General features: G+C 41.3%; 1 long non-coding RNA gene across 3 annotated transcripts in view; it reads left to right on the top strand.

Annotated features, from left to right (window-relative positions):
- Window positions 1-25478, top strand: part of LOC141967028 (uncharacterized) — a 114795-nt gene that overhangs the window by 55104 nt on the left and 34213 nt on the right. For 2 of the 3 annotated variants that reach the window (XR_012634644.1, XR_012634647.1), the window contains exon 3: window positions 14157-14272. The exons of the other annotated variant lie outside the window; for it this stretch is intronic. This is a non-coding gene — a long non-coding RNA (uncharacterized LOC141967028). The remainder of the gene's footprint in view (window positions 1-14156; window positions 14273-25478) is intronic. 3 annotated transcript variants of the gene reach the window in all.

The raw sequence follows: 25478 nt of genomic DNA on the forward strand, positions 1-25478 counted from the left end.
TTTGGAATTATATGAAGTTTGCTGTGAATGGAAGTCATCCATGCAATTACTGAGTACAGTGTAATCCCCTTCAGAGGATGATTAGACTAAAAGCACAGTTTTGCTGTTTGCCCATTCCTTGCTGCTGTTCTTGACTTCTTTCTTTGTCTTTGCCAGTAATGCTTAGAGTCTGAACACCTTGCTATCCTAAATTCCTACCTCCACTGTGTCCTGGATAGAGATTTAGTTGTGTCCAAGGACACCGCCAGTGAGTATTAGTGCCTAATTGAAAACTCATGCCTTTCTTCACACGCTTCATGTTGCCCCTTCCATTATGGGCATGCCGTAGGGATGCAGCCGCATCCTTCTCTAGGCCCTCCCTTCAGCCCTGAGTTACCCTGGCCATAGTGCTTGTCTGTATAGCTTGTGATTTGTTTGCCTGCACTCCTCTACTGTAAAACTTATACAAGAACCTTCTCCTCTGCAACTTCTAACATACAGGGTAGTTCCTTTCCATTGAAATGCCTTCCTGGCACCGCTTTTGATTCCAAATCTCATTTGAAAATCTCTTTTATTACCTGTTTCATTTCCTTTTTTTTTTCTTTCTCCCTCTCATCCTCTTTTGCTACTATTATGCTGACTTTGTAACTCTATTATTTGTGTGAAGAGCATTTTAGGTAGAATTTTTTGAAAAGACATTCCCTGACATGCCTATAAAAAAAAAGAAACTTCCAAACAAGATTTGTAATCTTTGTTATGCTATATCATATACACTGCATCTAGATTTAAATTAAGGCTATGAACACCAAAATGAACAGAAGCCAGAAAGTGCCAGAGGGAAAGAATGAAACCCAGCATTGAGAGGAAAGTGTGAAGTTTATAATGAGAACAAAACTTTATCCCTGTGAACATATTTATTATTCCTCCTCCGGCTTTGCCCAATTTAATAAAATCTTGGCGAACTTTCAACCCTGCACAACTCCTGATTTTTAATGAAAAATGATGAAAGAGATTAGTGATCTATGCGTTTGTAATCTCTTTCATAAAGTGAATAGTTTTCTACACATCAGAAGCTGCTCCTGCATAAAAATGCCTATGAAAGGCAATTTTTAAAGAAATCCCCATAATGTTTTCTCTTGTTTTATTGGATGTGAAACCACTAAATCTAATACTCTCTGGATGTTCCTGGATTCATGTTTACACTGAAAACCAGAGATTGTTAAGGCATCTATCTTAATTTTCTGACTACTGTTGACTTGCTGTGGGCAACTCACTGTCATGTCCCTCTTCTACAAGAACAGCATTACTCCCTGTGCTGGGTAGTTGGTGTCTCTGTAGCACTGAGATACTACTCGGCTATCACAGTGTGCTGCAGCCAGAGATGTTCCAGGTCTCTGAGCTCCACAGATTTCAAATGGGTCCATGGTACAAAGCTACTAGTGTCTAGTACTGGTGACCAAATGCCTGTTGGTTTGAAGAGGACAGGGAAATTAGACTGTGGTGTAGTCGGTGGTAAACGTGTTGACTGGGAAAAGTAATGTTTATTTAGTCCTTGCTGCCCCATCAATGGTGCTTGGTGATGCCCCTGGAAAGAGCCCTGGCCCCTGAAGTCTGCCTGTTCCTACTGAAACCTCCCTGCTGCACTCTGGGCTCCACAGAGGCCCCAGATACCTCACTCCTTTCCTGTCCTTAAGGCTCTGGAGCTCCAGGGCCACGTCCCTTTGCTGCAGACTGCGCAACAGCCCTGGCTATCCCTGTCCAGTGAGTCCCTGTGCTCTTACACACGTTGCAGCTACCTGCAGTAAGGCTTTGCCTTAGTTGTGTATAGCAAATCTGTACACGTGTGCTGAAAACCACCAGAGTCTACTCCTGCAGCAGCCTGGGGGTTAGAAGTGGGCCATATGCAGCATCTCCAGCCTCCTTGTGTCTAGTTCTGTTACTTCTGATGGCTCCAGCATCTCAAAGGGCAGCTGCAACGTGAAAGTGGCTGTTTCTTGACAGTTTCCTGATATGTACAACAAATTTCTGTCTTTCATTAAATCTTACTGTGGTTGTAGACTTAAAGATACATATTGAGCAAATGATCTTAACATAGGCTGAGCTCCTGTGATGTCTCCATGAGGTACTGCACTATATGCTCATCCAAACTTGGCTATTTGTGGAGAACTTCCTCAGCAGTTGAAGGCTATTTACTGTACTGGGAAATGACCTCCCAGATGAACCATCTCCAGTAACGTGTGTCTGCTCATTTCTGCTGTCCATAACCAAAGCCCCCAGAAGGCTGGAGGTGAGTTCCCATCTCTGTTGAAGTTAGTGGAAATTCTGTCTTTGACTTCATCATCTTTTGTGGAGAAGGACACTTAGCTGTCATAGTAATGACAAAATATATCAGAGGCCCTTCATCTCCTTCAGTAGCTAAGAGGGTGTATGTACCTTCACCAGCCCGATGACTCCTGGATGTTACTCAAGTGAGGATGGCAGGCTGAAACCTTACATCGTTTTACACTGTCTGATATCTGTGCTCATGGCTGGCCATCAAGTTTAATTGAAAGCACTTGGCACACTCCTAAATAAAATAGTAAACCTTAAGACTGAGAGGCAGAAGCATGTAAGTGATGTACAAAAATGTTGATTGCCAATTTCCATGTTCCAGGTGTGATTCATGGGGATGCTGCCTGGGAAGCATTTATATCCAACCGTAACAAACATAAACAGAATGACACAGTTTATTAAGCCAGAGGCAAATGTAAATGATGAAAGGCTGCTTGTAAAACCACATTAAACATGTCCTATTACATGATGTAAACCACATTTTGTAGCTGCTTAAACATAATGCTCCTTTCATTCCTCTAATTCCTCAGTGATTTAAATGTCTTTATTTTATGACATAGGAAAATAATAAAATACGAATTGCACTTTGGCATGCTAATGTTCTATTATCAATATAAAAATAATGTCACTGGGAGGGATGTAGATCTCTAAATATCTGTTGTCAGGAAGGGAGAATCATTTTGTACCTGGATCTGAATGAGGGCGACTAAGCACACCTTCCTGCTTGGAGATGGCAGTCACACACACAGGCTTCTCAGGTCTAAGGCACAAATGTGGACGGAGGGTAAAACTGCACCAGCAGAAGACTGGGACACTGGAGAGTCAAAAATATACCTCTCAGACTAAACCCTTGCCAGTGTGTTGCAGTTTCTTCTATTCTGAGGTAGTTTTGTTGCTTCTGGTAAGAGAAAAGGAAAGGAGGCTGTTACCAGTTACCAGTTCAGCTGACAAGAATGATCGTGCATTTTTTTTGTAAGAAGTGCCCAAGAGATACCTTTGAACCCCTGCAGATGTATGTAGTTTCAATAACATAAACTATTGATCACCCATCATGGCATACCTACTGTTTTTGTGGGGTGGACTGGCAGCCCAATGGAGTTCACCATGCAAGATCAGTGTTTAGGAGTTTCTTTCTAAGCACTTTTGCTGTTGAAAGTCCCTGGACCTGTTTTGACATGCACCAACTCACAATTTCTGGGTGGACACATGTGACACCAGAGTGTGACCTTTTTCTGTTCTCTGTGGGCTGGTGTGTCAGTCCTACCTGAAAGTTTAATGCTATAAACACAGAAATGTGAGAAATGCTCAGAGTCCTTTGGTTTTTAGCGGAATAATTTAACTCTTCTGGCATTTAAGGGTTACTGAAAATCTTTCCTGATATAAGAGAATCTAAATGCATTTGACAATTCACTGAGCTTCCACTGATGTTGCGTGAAGGGCATGGGTTAGCTTCGTTCCACAAACCTTGCTTATAAAGAAATGTTTTTTTCCAGTTTATGGAGATCTCACAATCTGGGGTCAGATTTTTTTCAAAATTTAATGCACAATGCTGACTGTAGAAATAATCTCTGTAGTGTGCCCAGGTCACTGCCAGGCACCCGCTGTATGTGCCCGTGGGCCTGGTTTGGATAGGATTGACAGCCCTCTTGGTTCATCCATGCAAGGGAGTGAGGGGTGGTCTAGCTTTCTCTATTACCTTGTTCTCTTCTTGTAGGAAGCTGGCTGTACTGTTGGAGCAAGCAGAACAGTCTTGTGCCATTACCTTCTTATTTCTTGTTTTTTAGGCATATCTGAATTGCAATTATTATAAGATGCAGAAGAAGCCTTTAAAAGCATGAAGGAAGCATTTAGTAGGTGGGTTTGTTCTGACTTGCTGTTTAAAAATGGAGTTGGGAAGGACATTGATTTCCTGTCCTGAAAAAATATTTTCACTGTGGCATAAAAAATGTTTGAGCTGTGCTGTAGGGTGAGGCTGAAAGCTTTTAAAAACTTTGATGGGGACCTACCTGCTTTGCAAAAGGCACCTTCCCAGCACATGGGCGCTCATTTAGGTTGATCTGGCAAGAAAAGGAATCTAGACCTGTGTTCCAGACTCCCCTGACCAGCAGAGCAAACATTTCCCGCTCCCTAGATTCTCTGAAAGTCCTTTCAGGATCTAAAATGTTTCCAGATGAAACCTTTTTAAAAATTGATACATTACTCTCTTGTTTTTTTTTTTTTTTTTTTTTTTTTTTTTTCCGGATAGGCTGAAGACAATCAAATTCTGTTGTCAAGCCACCGAGGAGAGAGACTCATTTTGAAGAAAGATATATTACTTCTGCAGTGAAAAGTATTCCCATTTATTCTACAATATTTATTGTAGTCTCATATCCCAGTTCTTGTTAGTGGAAACCATCAGCCTGTTTCAGTGATAAACTGCTGATTTCAAAACATATGCAGTGCACAGCACAAGCAGCATAAAACTGTAATTCATAGCACCAATTAAAAATATTTACAGTACTATATGTCCTATACAAATTTTAAACATAGCTTTTTTATCTTTTTAGACTTCTGCTTCGCTTGAATTTGATTACAATTTGCAGTTCACAAACACGGAGAATAGCAACATTGTCTAGAATGTGATCTAAGGGATTTTGAGGCATTGCAGGTCACCACTACTCATTTGCCCAAATATGTTCTTACCCCATGCTCTTATTTTTCAAGAATTTGGTCTCTTTTTGTAAATAAATGCTGTAAGGTGTGGTGGGAAGGACCTGTCCCACCCAGCAGTGCACTTGCTGCTTACCAGGGTGAATGGCAGAATTAAGCACATTACAAAGGTACTGTGTCCTTAGAGAAGACCACTACTTTCACAGTATTTGCAACTCATGTTTTAAACCAAGACTGTTTTCTCAAGGATGAATAGAGAGGGTCTTTTGTCTCAAGCATCCCACTCTGACTACCAAGGATTCTCAGTCACTTGAGTCCTGACCTGAGAAGAAATGTTTAAGACAAAGCCAATCAATGACATTTCAGATCCATCCACCCTTGCAGTTTAAGACTTATTAAGATTTCAATAGAACTGTCAGATGTGTTTCCAAGAACAGCTAACCTGAAGAGGTTTTCATAACCTTGGATGATACAAATCATAACAGAAATTTCCTAGAATTTTTAGCAACATCTAAACAAACCTAAAGGCAATGCTTCTTACAGCATTTTGGCTACATGTAGATCAGATTTGGAAAATAAGCTTCCTTTCACTTTAATCCCCGTACATTTTATGGTTGCAAACCCTTTTTAAGGGTAAGTGGTCTTCCTCTCAGAAATAATTGCACTTTAACACAGTGTAAACCACCAGTTTAAACTTGTCCTTTCATAAACTGGTCCGTCTTACTCTGCGAGTCACAGGCACGGATGTTTCATTCATGGTTGTGCAGCACTTCTCCTGGCACCTGCCTTGCTTGGCTTTGTGGACTGGGGAGCATTTCAGAGGAGAGGCAGTGATATGAGCTGCAGGAGAATTTTGCTGCCTCTGTGACTTCTTTTGCTACCTTTGCCTGCGAGATGTAATGAGGGGTCCAGGAGATGTTATGCTTGGAGAAATTTTCAGAAGCTGATTTTGCTTGGCTTCTTTTTCAGTGAGTATTTTTATGCACCTCCCATTATAGTCATTAGACTTGTGTGGCTGTTCAACCCCTACATGCTCCACATTTGTGTTTTCCTCCTACCTTTTTAAAAATAGATATTTCAGCGTTGTGCAGCATCACATTTGTTGCTGTGGAGATGATTGTGATGTTGCCAATGGAGATATGACTCCACTGACAACCTCTGAAGAAGGACAGAAACACGAAGATGCAGTGGCTTTGTCTCCTACTGCCCATTTCCTAATAACCCAGTTCTGACATTCCCTCTTCCCCGTGCTTCTGTGTGCTGTATCCTGAACTTCAACCTATGCACAGATCTCTCTTCTTTCTTAACCTGGGCTATATTTTGGCATAAATATATACTTGTAGTAGATGCAAATTGCCTATAATTAGAGGTAGGACACAGTACTGGTGTAATCATCTGTTGCTTCTTGTGACACTCCCAGTCTCTGATGCACTGCCGTCTCTGCCTACCAACACCCTTTGGGCTGTAATTCTGTAGAAAGACTCTGCTGAAAGTACATGCATGGAGAAATTGTCTAATACTCAGGGAAAATTAAAGTCATTTCCTAGTTCTTTGCGTGGGCAATCCCAAAGAAAAGTGGCAGGTTGGAGGGAAGGAAAAAGAGATGGGCAGAGTGACAAGCCATTATTGCTCATGCTGCTTATGCTGAATGTCTGGCAAAAATATAAACGTCGTTCCCCACCCTGCTGCTACCCCATGGTGTTTTTAAAGAAAATTGGTGGGCTTGTGAGAACAGGTTTGACTTGAAAGATGAAAGAAATCTGTGATAGAGCAGGACTCGGATCTGCGGGGTGCAGGTAGGTTATGGGTAGGCCAGGTGGGTGGTGGTTCTGCAGGAGGCCATGGGCAAACTCCCTCCCGCAGTGGAAGGATTTATGTTTTGGTGATGCTGTAACATAGTGCCACAGTCAATGTCAGATTAAAGTTTTTTGCGAAGGAAAAATCTAGCTCCATTGAGTAGTCCAGACCCTGTATAACAGTCCATGTAGTTTTTAGTTTGTACAAAGTTTTGCAGAAAGTTCCCAAACTCTGTAAACAAATGAGCTGTATTTGCCACTGGGGAAAATTAGTGCGTTAGAAATACAGCAGTATTTCTTCCTGGCAGTCTGAGAGTCCGCATCAGAAGTGGTTTGTGCTGTGATGGTAATTGCGTTTCAGCTGATTGCAGCAAAACTATGAATCAACTCCAGCCCATTTTTAATAATGAAGAAGTGAAACATAATCAGAAATATATTCACAGTGCTACAGCTTTCAGTGATTATATGCAGCAACTGGTGCCTGCAGCCTCTCTTTGGACTGATTCTCTCTCTTGCTCTTTTTTTTTAGTTTAAGCATTAGAAAACCCCCAATATTTAGAGTGGCTGATTTGACATGGGATGGAACAGAATGCAAGAATTAATATTGCTCTTTTCTGTGCTCCAGTGCAGTCTTAACTTCTGACACCCTGCTGGAGGAGAGTTTCCTTTCCCTGCTCCTACCCCAGGCCAAAGTAGTCAGCAGGTATAACTGGTAGCACTGGTAGCATAGAATTTGGCAAGCCATGATGTGGTCTTGAAATCAGTTGTGAGAATGGTACAGAAACCTTGAATGCTGATAATGGAAAACTGTATTTTACCCCTTTAATAAAGGAAGATATCATGTAGTATTAATGGAAGGATAAGTTACTATGGTAATGGAGGTTATATAAATAGATGGAAGTAAATAGATGTACACTGCCTTTTAGGTATGATCTGACAAGAAGATTGTGACCTATTTCCATAGGACTTTGTGGAGCAATGGAGTGTGTTCATAATGATACTTCATGGAAGTGAGAAGTGATACATGAGACAACTTGTTTTCTATCGGAAAAACACTGTGAGGACTTTGTGTGGTAGAGCATCACCTACTGAATCTCAAACTGCTCCTCCATTTGCTGCAGGCCTTGTATCCTCTCACCTCCAGTTCTGAGTGCTATGGCTATAGGATCAACAATTTCTCTCTCCTTTCTTAGACTTCTTTATGTAGACACTGGACTTTGCTCGGGTCAGTTCAGCTTAGTAGGGTTCTTCCCTCTACGACCTTCTTCCTGCGTTATTGCAGACAAAGCTCCAAAACTGATACATTTCTGGCCTCTGTCCTTCTTGGTTCCTGCTCTTTCTTTTGTTTTGCCTCTGCCGTACAGTGTTCCTCTGCTCAGGATGCAAAGTTGTCTCTACTGTAAGGAGGATATGATATGCTATCACCAAGAGATGGAATGGCAGTGGTTGTTTCTGATATAGAGGTTCCTGCAGAAGAGAGAGACCATGCCAAAGCCCCACATAAAACCATAACCTGGGCTGCAGCTGGATTTGTAACCACAGCTTTGCAGACTCTTAGGGGCTCTGTGTGTAGCTTACTTGAACAGCCCAAATAAAAGACATGAAAATGGTGGGGGGTGCATTTGAACCTCCCCACAGTCCCCTTGCCTGGATGCTTAGGTTTCAAGGTAGCCAAACATTTGGGGCAGAGAGGAAGTATTCAGCTGTTTCCCCTGCTTTCCCTTTCCCCCGGTCACGGGATCATTTTCAGCTAACCCTCAGTATTGTTTTACTTTTCTCCTCCCATATCCCCACCTATAGACTAAGGTAGCTTGGCCAGCTGGACTTTTTATGTGCCTTATCTTTATCTGTAAAATGCCAAAATGAGTTATAGGAGGGATTTAGGCAGCACTGATGGTAATGTGATGGTTACTTAGATTAATTTTAAAGCCTTTTTGGCTTTCAGAATTTTGCTCATGACTCATGTTTGTTCACAAGATATGATTATGGAAGTTTTTAGAGCAATGGCATGTGTGCAGCTTTGGAAGAACTCTTGTGTTGATTTAGAGGAGACCTCTCAAATGAGAAGGTAAAAGTCAAGCCTCAGATGAGACATCAGGACTTGATTTTTCTACCAGCTGGTATTTATTTGTCTGCATCTGCCATTCCTCGGAAAAAGCTACTGGCAGCAAGAGCTGTGCTGTGTATTCGTGATGCATGCAGGCAGGGGAATCTGCTCCCTGTGTTGGTTCTGCAGTTCTGAGAAGGTGGAAAACTTGCTTTTGTCAATAAAATAAAAAGATATGACTCAAAGAGCAAAACAGGAGCTGAGTAAGGCTGTTCTGCTCTACAACTGTCAGAGCAAGATTTAAAGTGGGCTGTGAAAGAGCAGTGAGCGACTGCCGTACATTTGCAGCACCCTCACACTCCAGTCCTCTGCCCTCACCCCACTTGCCTGCTTGGTTTTTCACAGCTCCCAGTGATAAAAACAACCACAGGTCACTTTTTGGAAAAATGGATGGTCGAAAGGGGCACATCAGCTCCCAAAGTGACTGAACTCCAGCCTTGCTGATCCATGTCCAACACACCATCTGAGGGCATGTATTTGTGTGTGCATATAACCCATGTTTTATCTCCCCACTCAGAGTTTTTTGTTCTCTCAGAAATGCTCCTGGTGTGCTGTACAACCAACATTTTCTTTGTGTGTTTCAGACTCACCGATGGTACCTTCTGTGTTCGCTGGGTGTAACTGGTGGCATCAGTTCTTTCTACTCACGCTGTGCTATTCAGGAATTGCCAGCAGAGCTTGATTTTCACATCTTATTTCCTGCCAGTGTCTGACTCCTGATAGACGCACTATTTGCACCCAGTTTCACGCAGACTCCAGAATGCCAGATGGGTTCTCACCAGTCCTGTGCTGAACCTTGGCAAACTATTCCATGAACCCAAGACTTTGATTTAAGACAGGAGATGGGACCAGGCATTCAGCTGTCTTTTTCTATAGTACAGAGCCTGATTCGATAAAAGGTGTTCATTCAATTGTGCATGCAGCTGGTGTGATTATGTACATGGACTGGACAACAGTACGTGTTTTGGCTACTTTGTAGCTGCTTTGGCCTGAGCAAATTAACTGATTCATTCCTGCACGGGCAGTCATTGGGCATATGAATCAGACGCATATTTCCATTTCCTAAATTTAGCATATGCATCTATGTATCCAGTCTGTGTGCACAATTTGGGCATATTTTCATTTGCATTTCATCACATTCAGCTGAGGGAGGTTTAGATCATTCTGAGTTGAGCAGGACCTCTAGTGGACTGCTATGTCAAAACACTGTTATTCCCATACTCTTCAACCATCCCTGAAGGGCTTGCTTGCAAGGGAAGACTTCTCTGGGTAGGCAAAGAAAGTAGTCCGTGAAAATATCCCTGTTACGTGGAGGTTTATGCATCAGGTATCCTCTTGGAAGGCTATCTGGAGTAATTGTATCATCTTGAATTCACATACCAATTAGCCCTTTAAATATCTCTAATACTGTGTTTCCAAAATACCTATCAGGAGTTTGTTCCCATGTATTCTATTAAATGTAATTACTCAATACTAAAACGATTATATATTAAGTAGCCATCAAGTGTTCTCCCATGGAGTCATCCATGTATGTTGAGAGGTCTGGATCAAGGCAGTGCTGTACCTGTACTGATGAACCATGCCTCATGAACTTTGCTCTTTATTGCCCTAGAATTTTGGTGTTCCCATCCCTGCTCGGGTCCCAGGGCCATAACTCCACTGTTAATTGCTGCATGATGGAGCAGAATTTGGCTTTCACGCTGTAAATGCAAGGGATGCACAGGAGAAAAGCAGATCAGAGTTGAAGCAGTCAAATCCTGAAGCTTTTATCTCATATTTCCATTTTTACAATTTTTTTTTTCTCAGTATCTGATTTCGTTTGCAATCTGGAGATTAACAGAAAGCTATCTTATAGGGGTCTGTGTTGTTGTTGAGGAAATTAATACTCAATTTCATCCACATTCACTGCTGTGGAAGCCATTTAAGCAAAGGCAGAATAAATCACAATATTTGGGTTCATCAGGAATGTTCTCCACTAAAATAAAAGCTAGCCTTTCAGGTTTAGTTCCAAATTGGAGCAAAGCAAGTTATGTTACCGCTCTTGGCTTCTGGTGCTTGATGTGTTCCTCCATTTTACTCCCTGATGGAAAGAACTAAGGAGTGGTAGGGTGTTTGGCACGTATCTAGGAGGTTGGGAAGAATCACTCTATCCTACTACTAAGGCACTAGACCTTAAAGAAGATGCTAATGAAGCTTGAAATCACATTTGCATTGCAAATGATACAATTTGTTCTGCCTTTATACAGAATTAATTTGAACTGTTTGTTGTTTTGTTCCAATTGTGCAGCTGAATAATGCTGCTGCTTTAGGTAGCTCAGTGCTGTAAAGATCTTACTCATAAACAAGGCAGGGTAAATTAAAAATTTGCCATGCTGGACAGATCATCTATTCAACTTTCTGACATTCATTTGTCAGCTATCTTCAAATTATCAAGCAACAGGGGAGTCCTGTTCTCCCTCAAAATCTGAAGTATTGATGATGATTTGTTCAGTTACGGGCAGATTTTTAATTACAACTATCTTAGATGGTTGCCTAAAGGGTTAAACCAGCTTTCTAAAGTGTTTTCATTAGCTCTTTTGAGTAAACAGAATGTAGGAAAGTGTGAGTTTTATTTAGTAACTGATTAACAACAACTGGCAGGCCTTGGAGGGAACTAGTGTAGGGGTCATAGCAGCCCTCTCAGGGCTGCCTGATTGCTTCAACCACTTTGGCAAGGGTTTTTGAAAACCTTTGTGTAGCCACAGCAGCCATCCAGGCCTATGTGTCCGATGTGAATAAGAGAGTCCATACACATCCAGTGGCCTCATTACAAGAGTGTGAGAATTGCACAATGTCCCTATCACCTCGCTGAGCCTCTGAATCAAAGAGTGAAGCTTTTCCATGTTGGAGAGTCACAAGGTGTGTGCTCAGGTCTATCTGAGAGCTGGGAGACCACAGCATCTCTCTGGGGTCCCTCAGGGGTTAACGAGGTTATGGGATAATGGGTAGTTTGACCTTGGCAGCCATGTCCACTGTGAATATGTTTCCTTGCATGGCTGAGGACTGGGATTACTGAGCAGTCCCCCTGTCAGCATCACCTTGCTGTGGATTTCAGGCTGCAGCCCCCCCCGAGAGCTGCGTGCAGCTGGTGGATCCCAGGCCGCGTGTCACAGCTGTGCTACCTTAGCGTCTCCCATCCAGGTTTAGTCCAGTTCATCTGAAGGAAGGACTGCTGTAATGAGAATGTAATTTCCTTGTTAGAGGAATCTAGAGGCAGGGAAAGCCCTGCAAACTGGCCTCTAAACACTTCTTGCCCCGGTGTGGCGGGATGTGAATATTGCAAGGCAGAGGCATTTGAGCAGGTTTTCCCTCTTGCAGTGTATAGACAGAGCAGCTCCTTTCTGGTTCTTCTCAAAAATTGTAATTCATGACAAATATATTTCTAGGCATGTAGGAAAACTAAATGAAGGATGATTTTTGTGTCATTTCACCTTACGTTGCTGAGAAGGTAACAAGTCTTGAAAACATGACTTCTAAATAGTGAAATCTCAGGTGAGTGTGGGTGAAAAGACAGGTTGGAAACCCAGGATCCTGTTGCTTTTATTTCAAAACAGATTTGAAATCCCAAGATCATATTTTCTAGGCCTACAGTGTTTATGCATATGTTTGGATGCAGTATTTCTGTGGCAGTGATGGAATCTGTAGTTGAAGCCCTTTATGGGGAGTTTACTACCCAAACAGCAGTGGTAAATGTAAGCAGCCTGGTTGATAGAACAAAACTGAGACTTGGTGTGTTATTGGTGCTTGAGGATCGCTCTGAATCACAGAGAGAAGATTCTCCCCAGTGGTAGATTTAGGAGACACACTCTAATCAGGAGTATTTGCCTCTGACTTTGTTTTATACAGACTAGACATCTCCTAGGTAGTAGTCTTGTATCATTTGATCAAAGCTAGATGAGCTCTGGAAGGACAAAGCCTAAACAGCATGTTACCAGGTTGGGTCTAGTTCTAACTTGTTAAACATCCCCAAGTTCGGGTTTAGCCTGACATTGTGTTCCTTGGCCAAAGAAGCCTTGCTTTGGAACAGTCAGAAAAACTAGAGCTAGTTTTTATCACCTAGAGAAACAATGCCCATTAGTGTAGGTACTTGTGGGTCACTTGTTTTGACTCAGCAAAATGGTCTTAGTCTCAGAGTTGAATTTTAAAAGGTTACTCATGGTTATTTAGGAACCAGTTCCCATTTTTACTGATAATGAATGTAACTACTCAAGCATATTCCATGAACTTTTAAAACCGGGATGTAAGTTTAGATCTTAAAATAGTGATAATTCTACCTACCTTCTGCATCCCGCCTCTTGCGATGAGCTAGAGAAGTCTTTGGATGTGAGAAAGGTACAGCTGAAAGTCTCCCCCTGGCACCCACCCCAGGCAGTTGTTCTCATCCACCAGAAGAGTGGATCCTTAGTCCAGCCAGAAGAAAAGCATCCTGGATGATGCTCACAAGTCAGCATCTGGCCTACTGAGAAGGTTACCTTCTATTTTGCTGTGATTAGAGCTAAGCTGACAATATCAGGCTTTATATGTTTCTGGAGGGTTGTGGGGTTTATCTGTTTTTTAGGTTGTGGGTTGGGGTTTTTTGGACTTAATTGTATTACTTATACATTTTCTTTAAAGTTAGACCTCTGCTGCCTCCAGACCAACATGAGAAATACCTTAAGGCTTTACTATGATACAGTTGAATAACAATGTGATAAAATACCTAAATTTTGAAAATAAGTTTTCCAAAAGGCGGAAAGAAAATACATGTTTCATCTATTTATGCAGTAGGTAGATGATATACAGAGATTCAGATACTGGTAGCCTTCACATTGGATGTCCAGATGCCATCTGACAGTTTGAGATAAGATTTTACATATTATAAAGTTTCAAGCAGGCATGTATGCATACTGAGATTTCTGCTGCATGCACATAAGAAAGTGGGGGATTTTGTGCGAGCTGTTTAATTTTTTTTTACTTTTTCACACAAAACAAGTTTTGCATATCCTTGAAGAAGGGACCTATTTAAATTTCTCTGTGGTGGGTTACAGCTTTTTTTTCTCAATGGAAAACATTAAATAACAAAACTTGACACAAACTCAAGAATTACTGTATTCTAAAATGAAGTTACTTTGCCTTATTTTCAAAGAAAGATCATTAGCTTACCTTCTTAAATATTATATTTGGACAAGGGATCATCTAATTTATTTTTGTTGTATACTTGCAATAACTTTAGTTCACCTTCTAAATCCTATTTTATACTCTCCTCATTATTTCAGTTACCTTCATCCATTTGCACATGTGGCAAGAACATATCCTTAGACAGTGACCTTCCTAAATGCGGTGCATATCTGGCTCAATTGGCATTTCTTGTACTTTCTGAAGAGTTTTTTGGGTAAGTGTAAAGTGGTTCAGCTTCATCTGCGTACAGAGACGTATCTTTTTTTGGCTCTCTGCAAACAGAGGCTTCAGAACACTCACATCTACAAATTATTTAACTTTCAAATGCTCATTAAATCTTTGGCTCCTTTTGCAGGCTGTGCAAGTGCCACGTACAAAATTCTGGAAGTGGGGTAGGAGGAGGAACAGGATAAAAATTGCTTTTCCTTCACACTGTTATACCCTGCCATGCATTACTGTCTGGTCAGGCACTGTCACTCATCTGAAGTATCCTGTGCAGTGCCCAGGGAGTGCTGTAGCATGTAGCAGCACCCCATAATTAAATTCATAACAAACCTCGACCAGCAGAAAGGTTAGGCAAGGCTAATGAGGAATTCTCATTCAACTTCATAATTTTTGTTTGCATCAGAGCAGTCTGAAAGGAGGCTGATGCCTTAATACGCTTGTGTGCCTCACGTGGCTAAAGCAAGGAGAATTAGTGTGGTATCTGGTTTAAACCACAATTTTCACCGTCTAAATCTTTTTTTTTTTATTCCCGCTGCATAGTTTTAGCAAGAAAAGCGAGTGAAAAATTGCTGTCATAAAAGACTCATCTGCTTTCCATTACACTGACATTTAAGAATTGCACACATTAAAATGCTCCTATGCGCTACAGAGCGCGACAAAAAAAACAGGAGGTTGAAATTTATAACAAATGGGAGATTTTGTAATTCAGACGCCCTGGGGTGGGCATGGAACAAGGATTGGGAAATGATAAAGATCTCCCTGCACCTAACCTTTCCCATCCCTCCCTACATCTGCATGTCAGGGAATTAAATTGCCAGTGCATAGGAAAATATTTTCTCAAAACACCCTTTACCCTCAGTCTGCTTCAGATTTAAAAAAATGAAGTATTGATATTTTCAGCCCAAAGTCAGTGTGTTGTACTCCCTGCAGGCATAACCCTAAAGTCAGTGATTTCATGTGATCTGGTTTATCAGTGGCTTTTGGTCTGTACTGGAATGCAATTGTTAAGAAGCTTTTTCTTTGAATTAGGAAAGCCAATTCCTCCTTTCCTTCTGAGCAGCTTCCTGCTGCTGATATCTTTTGGTTTCTCACAAGCTGAGGCGCAGCATTTTTTGTGAGTGAGATTTCTAAAAATACTGGTTGTTTTATAAGTGAGTGGCAGACAAACAGCTCTGTGTTCCTCTCCCTGTCAGAACTGAGGGGTATCTCTCTGGGTACAGGAGCATTAGCATGGAGTAAAATGTGGTCTTAAAAACTGCCTTTCCAGTTATCTTCAGATGACCCCACAAAACCACAAGGAAAGTTTGAAAATCTTGTTTTTATAATAACATCTCAGATCTGTCTTGGCATTTGAACCACATAGTGCAAATCCAGTTTTGATTGCAATTCTGAGTGATTTTCCGTCAGACCTTTTTTTTTTTTCCCCAAAGTTTCAGATAATCATAAATCATCTAAAACCTATTTTAAAAAAATGCTTCTTATGTTCAAAACATGGAGTGTAAAAGCACCAACACTAGGCTTCTGTCTCTTATTCTGCAGCTACCACTTCTATATCAAATTTATTCAGTTTAGAAGTCAAAACCAGGGTTTTTTCCATCTCTATGACTTCCTGCTCGGCCTGTTTCTTGTAACTCAAGCTGTGTTTGCTCTGTTCTGTGTAACACTCCTGCTAGCAGTGAACCTGGGCTGGGGCTGTTGCCTGAGAGTGAAGAGAAATGCTTGCTCTCCTACTGGTATATCACTTGTCTTTCCAAACAGAGGAAAACTTTAACTTTGTTAGTAAGCTATATCTTTTATCTTAAGAGGGAAACTAAGAAGAGACACTAACAGGTTTCATAGGATTCAGCTTGCACTGTTTTTTCTGACCCCCAGGAATCTTTAGCACCAGTCTAGCTTTGTACCAGATCCTGATCTTTGGTGATTGGCAATTACTCAACCTCTGGTTGTGAAAGGATGTATTTATTGCTTTGTAGCAAAGAACAAAATAACTAAAACTCCGCATTTGAAACAAAATATTTCAGCTAGAAATAGAGCTGTGTGGTTCTGATTTCCAGCTCCCACCCACTTTTTAGAGTTGAACATCCATGCTAAAAGACACATTGCAGTAAAGAAATGAATTGTCTGATCCTCTCTCATTGACCCATAAAATTCTACATCTAAAGGCTGAGGGGAGCTGATTCAACATCTAAGAACTTCAGGTAATGTACAACATAAAGTAGAAATTAGGCAGAGTTCTGCAAAGCATTATCAAATATTGAATCCCAGACTACATTTCTGTGTGAACTTTTGCATCTGAAAATGATGATGCTCCAATTTATCACTCCATATAAATGATGAGTTCAAACACATACCACTGAATATATGGCTCTGAAAGCCTTAACAATGGGTAGCAGGAGGAGGTGGAGGAGGGGAAAGGAGGATGCTCACAGGGAATAAAAGTGAATGAACACTTTCACTGAACCACAAATTCTTGGCCCTTTGTGTCTTACTGATGCATTAATGATCAATAGTAGCTTCCTCCTTATAGCATGTATTGCTCTGTGCTGTTGCCTGTTGTTTTGCTTGCCCTCTTTTCTGAGGCTGTTCAACAGGAGCTCCTGATAAGGACACAAGGAACCAGAAACAAAATTGGGCCACGGGATGAGTTATAGCAATCTAGAAGAGGGTAAATGGCCAGGTGTAACTTTTTCATTGAGAACACCCCCACCGCCCCCACCACCCCCCCGAAAAAAAAAACCAAAACCACCAGCAAACAGTCCTATTTCATCAATACATTTATGGTATGCCTCTCATTACACATGCAGGTAGGTTTGTTGGCTTCAGTGGGTCTCTGTGTTTAGTATTTTAAGCACATGTCTAACTTGGATGTATCTGGGCACAATGAGACAAGAAGTGAAAATATCTTTGGAGTGTCTTTACTGTCATTAATCTTTATAAACAACATAATAAGACCTCATACTTGCATAGGTAAATGGAGAAAATCAGACAGGAAATAAGCACGTTAAGTGTGCTACCAAAAAAAGTATTTTTTTTCTAGTTTGGGTTAAGTCCAGATAAAATTGGGTGTATAGGTTAGTGTTTAAACTGCACAGGAGATCAAGGATCCTAATTCTATGTCAGGGAGTAGTACCAACGAATTAATGCAGTGCAAGCCTGATGTGGGATGGGAGGTGTAGGTTTCAGTTATTTTGTGCTGAAAGAGGTATTCAGTGAAGGAAGTGCTACTTTAACTATTTGACAGAGACTGTGCTAGCGAGTTTAATGAGTTTCTCCAAGGAGAATGTTCTCAAAAACATTTTTTCTGAACTCTGACTTTGCCTCTCTAAAAGACTTTTCCTCTGGGGACTGTCAGAGGGAAAAGGAGGAGCTGTCCTGGCATTCATTAACAAAACACTACAGCACTGTTGTGAGCGGGGTCATTTGCAATTCCCCCGTTTTACAGGTTGCATTTGTTGCCCAGAACATCAGTTTCTGAGCTCTGAATGAGTTTGTTTCCCATCAAAGCAGGATGTTTTGGAAATTGTTTATCTTCCTCAGTTCATTCTCGTTTTCCCTACCAGCAATGCTTGCTGCATCATTGCAGTGGATATTGTGTGTTCTAACTAAGTTAGTTACAGAGGTAAGGTAGTCTCTGTTCTGGACTTTTTGCTATAACAGGTTCGTCTTGTATCTCTATCATCACAGGGCTCAATATTTGCAATCTAATGTATACTGTGTATAAAATTCAAATGTATATGGAAATTATATAACTCTAAAACACATGGACATCAGCTTTCAGGGTTTTGGACACAGGATATCTTGGAATAAAAAACATAAACGTTCTCCACAGAAAGGTATTTTTATCCACACCATCAAGGTCAAAAAAATTTTTATAGGAGAACTATCCTATGTTAAAGATTTGAGGGTACCTGAAGGTTTCACAGTAATAGTGTGCATATTGCTACTACTATTTAAATACTAATTGCTAAGATTTATTGCATAACTGTAAATGTTAAAGGCCAAATTTGTCTTGTCTCATACCATACAAGCCTCATTAAATCTGTGATCAGAATCTGGCCCAATAAAAAGACTTTTGTCCACTGATCCTAACCACAGCTTTTAAGACAATTAACTTGGCTCAGCATTCTGATTTGATCTTAAACAGGAAGCATATTCCTTTGAAAAGGATTTATTGCATGCATTTAAATCAATAATGCTGCTAAAAGAACAGTGGAAAGAAAACTGAAAATATGATATGAGGTATATAAATGAAAAAAGATAGATTTTATAGAAACAGATAAAAGGCAAAATTGACAGTTAAAATATTAGCCAAGGACTCAGTTCTGGTGCAGTTATGGATAGTGTGAGTATTTAATCAAAGCAGCTAAAAATCTCCTGCAAGATATAGATCACAGTCAAGTCTGAGAGGAGGCAGTGAGGGGAAGGAAATCTCTTGACAGCTTCTGGATGCCTTTAAGTGCACTGTATGCTAACAGTCTCACTGCTTAAAATATTTATAAAATGTGGTACTGAAGGTCTGAGAACAGAGGCTCCCACAGCAGATAGACACGTCTTCTTTTGGATCTTGTCTCGCCAGTGGAAGAGGTGCCAGTCCCTGGTGCTTGTCACTGCCTCTCGCCGCCTGTCCTGTCCCCGTCGTTCCCCGCCCAGCCCTGGGGACCATCAGCCAGTCGAGCTTGTGCATCCCATGCGCAGGTCTGGGCTCACCTGGCTGCTCCCATCTGAAGCACACAGATTGCTTCAGCTGGGGATCAGCAAGGGGGAAATGATAAAAAGGGAGGGAGAGGAGGAAAAACTCCTAGGAGACAGCAATGGGCAGCTCAGTTGTGTCTCAACAGAGGGATGATCATGGTTAAAGGTACAACCTAAAAAGGAGGACACATGGTTTAGTAATGCCAGTCTGGGTCTTTGCCTTTAGCTCTGCTGCTGACAACTAGATGGGCAAATTATTTCACCTAGAAGTGAAATTTTCTTATTCCTTGAAAATGTTAGTAATAATTGTGACTAGTGCTTGAAGTTGTTTAAACCGTGGATGAAAAGCCTCATATATGAGCAATGAGATGGCGTTATTTTTTATTATTACTAATTACATGCCAGAGTGATCACTTGACATCAGTTATTACTAACAGCCACTTGGACTCAAAGTCCTTTTCCATGCAAATGTCTGCTCTGCAAGGTTATGCTGTAATGAAGCAAATCTTGGCGACTTGCTTCACACTCTTGCCAAACTCCAGCTCATAGGCAAGAGGCACCAAACAGGATAAAACCTCCAAGATTTGGTTCAGTAATAAAGGTTTGAAATTCCCTAGCCCCATGCCTCCGAAGGGCTTGAGTGTTTGGGTTGAAAGCTCTCTGGATTCAGTTGAAGTCCTCTTGAGTTCCTTGGCTTATAATTCTGAGCACGTTGGAGGGGCAGGGAACCGTGAGTGGACTGTGTGTGGAGCCTGGCTGGCAGAGGTGGCCTCTTCATTAGGAGAAGAGGGATGTATAATGTCTCAGAGTACTTAACTCCAATTAACTGATTAGCTTGAGTGAAAATCCCAGCAAACACAAGGCTGTTTGATGTTTTGAAGTCAAAGACTGCCAGCTGTCTTCTGTTTGAAATTCAAACTGTCTTGGGGTATTTTGGTGTAGTTTTGGGGATGGCTAAGGAGGAACTCCTGCATTCAGCCTGGCCGAGGCACCACATGCTCTGGATCGTGTCCAGGGAAGCTGCTACCCTAGAAGTGACAGCGGATCTGTGGGTGCCAGATTCCCACCCCGCAGGGGCTTGTGTGCCTGAGGGTGGGTACGTAACTCAAGGGACCTCAAAGAGCCTTCTCTCGTGTTTAGAAGTAAAAAGATGAAAAAGAAAACAACTCTAGTTGGACTTCGTGCCTGGATATGCTACAGACCTCTGATTTGACTCCAGATGGGAATATTGCCATTTCAGGGTATAAGGTGTTAAATTAAAAATGCAAAGATTATAATTATCATCTTTGTTTTCTTTTTTTTTTTTTTTTAAACTCCTGAGGTTGTGACTCTGCAACATTGTCATCCAGCTCAGCTGTTTTGCAGTTCAAAACGCCCCTGCACATAGTCATGTGTTTTATTAGTAAAAACTGCTGCTCATTTTGATACACGATTAGAGATAAAACTATGCAGTACTTCTACCAAAGGATTAATATGATAGGACTAAATTCTGTATTTAAAGATAAATATCCCGTCTCCTGTTAACTTCAAGAGCATGGCTTGTGAGCCTTTGGATGAGATGTACCGCATGGAATTAGTGTATTGTATGCAAAGGATCATTTTTACAGTATCAAGTTCACCTGTGTAGGTAACTGATCAAATTCAGGTGTTTCTGACAGTTTTTTCAATCATCTATTTTGTTTCCCTATTCCATTTCCATTTTTTTCCTACCAGATTGCACAAGGTTGTTCGTAGGGAAAATACCTTTAATATCTTTAAAGCTGTCAGTGCCCTGTATTGCTGCTGTGCATTATGTCCGTGGGGTGAGGGCGCCTGTAGCCTGCTCTGCACATCTTTGCTGCATCCCAGCTTTCTTAGGGAGCTAAAATAAAGCTGCCTCCCTTTCCTCAGAGGAATGCTTGCCTTCATGTGAACTTGTGAAAAGAGATCAAGAAAAGACAGCACCCAATTTCTGTGGATGGTGGTTTTCCGATGAGAGTGTTTTTCAGACAGCAGGCTGAGCAGCGCAGTCCTGTGGGTGAAAAAGGTGATGCTAATGCTTTTTGCGTGCAGTGGTTTCACTGTCCGAGGGGAGTGTGGGGACGGGAGGGCAGGGCAGGACGGTGGCGTTCCCACAGAGCCCTCGGCTGGACAGTCCCCCTGCTCCCTTTGCTCCCACGTTCACACAGACCGACACCACACAGGCAATACCCACCTACCGTGTGCCGTGGCCTGGAGTCCTCTCTTTATCTGCAGCTCTCTCTGAGGCAGGTATTATCTTTTTTATGAAGATTGAATTAATAGATGATGAATTTAAGATTCAGAAATATTAAAAAAAAATGGGAATAAGTACAAATATGTCAATTTATGCATTTAGCACTTCCCCCAGCATTTTTGATTTTATTCTTCTTCTTTGCCCCACCCTCTCAAGCAACTCATGGTTGTAATGTTTCATTAACAGTTCAAATACATGGTGAATTCTTCCAGTCGAATGGCCTCACAAATTCTTATTTGGTTCTTCCTAGGTACAACTTTTTAAATGCAGTATAAGGATTTATCCTTATTTAACCACCCATCTCACATTTTTTGATCTCTGAAAGTTGAGATTTTGTTATTATGAATAAAACCCCTTGGTTTTATGAGGTTTTGAAAGCCCCAAAATATTTGTTGCCAAAACGTTCACTGCATTGAGATCTACAACTCCCTACCAGCCTGTGACAAAATGCATGCTTTGCAAATGGCGATTAGAGGTACAATTTTATTTTATGAGCAACACGAAATCAAATGTCTGTGCTTACACCAAGCCCTGAGTCACGGAACAGCGAAGGGTTGGTGATAGCCTCTGATTAATCCCAGCCGGGCTGCGAGCCAGCAGCAACCTGAGGCTGGAAGCTCCATCTGCAATTTCCAGCCGGCTCAGCCACGCAGGGCCCCTGGGATTTTGCTTTGGGGTCTGTTATTCCTAAACACAAGGCAAAGCAGTTCCACTGATTGCGTACTGGTCTGGGGTCTTTTGTGTTTTTATGTTCCCAGATAAAATATGGTCCAAGTACAGATACTATTTAAACAGTTTGTAACCAGAAAAAGAAATCTGCTGGTTTTCCTGTTTTTGCCTAATCTGCCTCACAAATGACAAGTTCTGGAGATCATAGTCCTGTTTGAAGATCAGGTCACTTCTGACATCTAAGAATGCTGCTCGACCAGTTCTTTCAGAACTGATTCTTTCATAAAACTATTTCCAGAATCTTGTTTTCACCTTGAATCCTAGTAAGATATTTCAGGCAGCTGCATTTTAATTGCTAGCATTAATTAATTTGGTAAAGTGTAAAGCAGCAGAAGCATGGATGACAATATTAATGGAAGTAATAAAAACAGATTAATGACTAAATCTAAAGAAACAGGACCCCAGCCTCTCTGCAGCCATGGATATTAACGAGATTTCCTTTGTTTCTCTCGGAGGGTGGGCAGTTTCTCCCACCCCACCAATCTCCGAAAGTGCCGAAGAGTTTGTTTACTTTGTGCCTGGTTCCAGCTAGAGCTGCAGGCAGAAACTGGTAAATACAGTGAAATATTGTTAGAAGAAGGAATTTCCGATCTGACAGTAAATGTCACAAACCACTAATCTTAATAGGATTTTTTTTCTTGAAAAACCAAAGAGGAGAGAGAGGCAACTTTGCTTTTGCGTAGTTATGCAGACTGAAACTCTGAGAATGCTTTGCCTGGGTAGTAAAGACAGGCATACAGTTTTCCAGTGTTTGTCCAAATTATTAGGGGAATTTAAATGTATGGAAACAAAAAAGGGGAAGGAGGTAAATTAGGGAGATTCTGCCTTACCAGCCTGCTGGCTCAAATAAGTAGGACCAAGTGTCTTAAGGGCAAATTAAATAGAATCTTGTGTTAACAATGCATGTGAACAGATACTGGGTATTGGCACTCTGTTTTTTCCTTGTGTCTCATAGTTTGCATTGAGTGCATCCTTCCTGATTTCAACAGGCAAAGCAGACAGATCAGCATAACCTCTTACATTGATGGTGGGGCATAACATCTCAGTGTTGGTCTGCCCAGAGCCTTCATCCAGGGAAAGTGATGATGGACTGAAAATGGAAAAAAAAAAACCCACTGTAGCGTACATTTCTGTGTGCATGTCTGTGTCCTGCTTCGGGAAGCAGAGAAGGTTGATTTGCAGATTCCTTCTGTTAATGACTTGTGATACTGCAGCAAGCTCAATTTGTATCCATAATGAAACCTTATAATGTTAGTGGCAGTATTAATATCAGTGTAATTAATAATACTATTTATATCATCAAGAGACAGTCACTAATTATGCAGAAGGATTGATATCTAACAGCAGATTAACCTCCTCTCACTAGGCACCAGCTTGAACTTGTTTTCACCCAAGGAACTCATTAAGGGAGATGCTCACAAGCATTTCCACGGCGGGGGGAGAGAGCTGTTGCAGGAGAGAGGAACTGAAATCTGGTCATCGTCACTTGCAGCACTGCGAGGTGGGCAAAGTCTTAGGGCCAAGGTTTCCATAATTGAAGCTAAATAAAGTAACCCTTCTAAATAAAGCACTCATGCCTTAAAATGGGACCTGATTCTCAGAACTAGAGTGTGTGACCAGCACATTTTCACTCAAAACTGTTCTTTCCATTTAAGTTTGGAGCTGAGGTAACTCCCCATATGAGGTAACTCCTCTGTTACCTCATATGTAAGGTTGTAGGTGCCATGGTAAGGAAAAAAATGCCTTTAAAAAAAATGAGGAGCGAAGAGATTCAGGCATTCCCAGCAAATATATTTCTCTTGGTGTGGTGGACTCCACATGGGTGAAAAGCATGTGAATGTTGTTGGGTTTTTTTTTTCTTTCATTACTTTATGATACTTGTTTAAAGAAGCCTCAAACGTTTTAACTTGGTAAATTAATTCTCTGTGTTTTTTTATCACATCCTTTCTACCTAGATGACTGGTAGAATGATGAAGCAAGAAATACTGTGCAAATAAAGGCTGATCTGTGGTGAGGATGAGAACTTTTTTCAAACTATTTGAAGCTCTTTGCTTTTTCTTAGTGCTACTTTAACTCAGACTTCTGAGAAACTCTGAGGCATAAAGATGTCTTTGTTAAAATTCATTACTTCTTTCCCTTTATTTAAAGAAGGAGAAATAAGAATCTGAATCAGAGGCTGCTGATGAGTTATATGGGGAGGTCAGAATTGATAGCAGCTGTAAAGAAGAACTGAACCACTTTAAAACCTCATCCCTTTCTGGTGATAAATAGAGAACATGATATAAATTATTCTTATCTTCTATGGACCTGTTTCAAGTGAAGTTTTTTTGTTACATTTTTGCAGTTTCCTCTCTGAAAACACAGTACACTGGTAATAAAAATTAGTCCTTCCTTTGGGTAAAGCTTTAATCCATGAATTGTAACACCCCAGCAATCAAGGCTTGTTTCTTCATCCACAGGCTTACGGTGTATACCACACAAAGGGTTGTACACGTGCAGTGCACAGCCAGAACAATGTCCCACACCCATTTGCTATATAAAAATGATGTGGCAGTAAGAGGACAACGGGGTTTCCGATGAGATGTTGGAAAGCCATCAAGACAGTTGCTGAGTCAGCTTTTGCTAGGAGTTGGCTTTCTGAAGACTGCTTAAACTACTTCAGATAATTTATGCTCTTGAAATTTCAGGCAGTGAAACTAGAGGTCTTGGATATTTCACCACTGACAGCCAGCCCTGCCTTACCTTGGTCTTCCTAGCAAGCATCAGTATATTGAAAGCTAAAGGCCCTGGATTAGATAGTCATGGTGGAGGCAGTATCACCTGGCACTTGTCACAGCTTGGTTCAGACTATTGTGGGGATGTCTAGTAGTGCTAGATCAGTGCTCAGTGCTCTATAGATAATAGGCTTGTACAAAGGCAGAGTGATAGATGAAAATCCCATTGTATCCCTCTGGTACTTCATCTTCTCTGATTTTTTTTTTTTTTACTGAGCTTATCAAATGTTATGGTAACATAACTGCTCTCTGACTCTGTAGCTTCAGGAGGGAGGGGAGAAGTGGGAGGAGAGAGAAAAGCTGTCCTTAAAATCAAGATATTGAATTGTAAGTAGAATAAAGGGATATAATAATATCCAGATACTCACATACTAGAACTCTTGAACAGCCAGGAGATAACCCCGTTGCAGGGACATGCAGGGACATAGCTGGAGTGAAAACACTACAGGCCAAATTCAGCCCCCATACAGCAAATTCGTGCCTGAAGCCCGGAGCCTCCCTAGACCTCTCAAGAGGACAATGGCCCCTTGCTCTGCCACGTGAACCTCTGCCTGGCTCCATGGAGGACAGATGGAGGCAGATTGTCCCGCCCTTGACCCAGCTCTTGGGGATAGTGCAGAGCTTTAAGTGCTTCCCAAGGACCAGTGGCAGGGTGGTACTTGTGGGAGCCTGTTCAAGTAGTGCTTGATTCGATTGCTTCCATTTTCAAGGAAAATAAATTGCTTTTTTGTAGCTGGAAAGAAACA

This window comes from Athene noctua, chromosome 16 (assembly GCF_965140245.1).
Source record: "Athene noctua chromosome 16, bAthNoc1.hap1.1, whole genome shotgun sequence".
In the NCBI taxonomy this organism is placed as follows: Eukaryota; Metazoa; Chordata; class Aves; order Strigiformes; family Strigidae; genus Athene; species Athene noctua.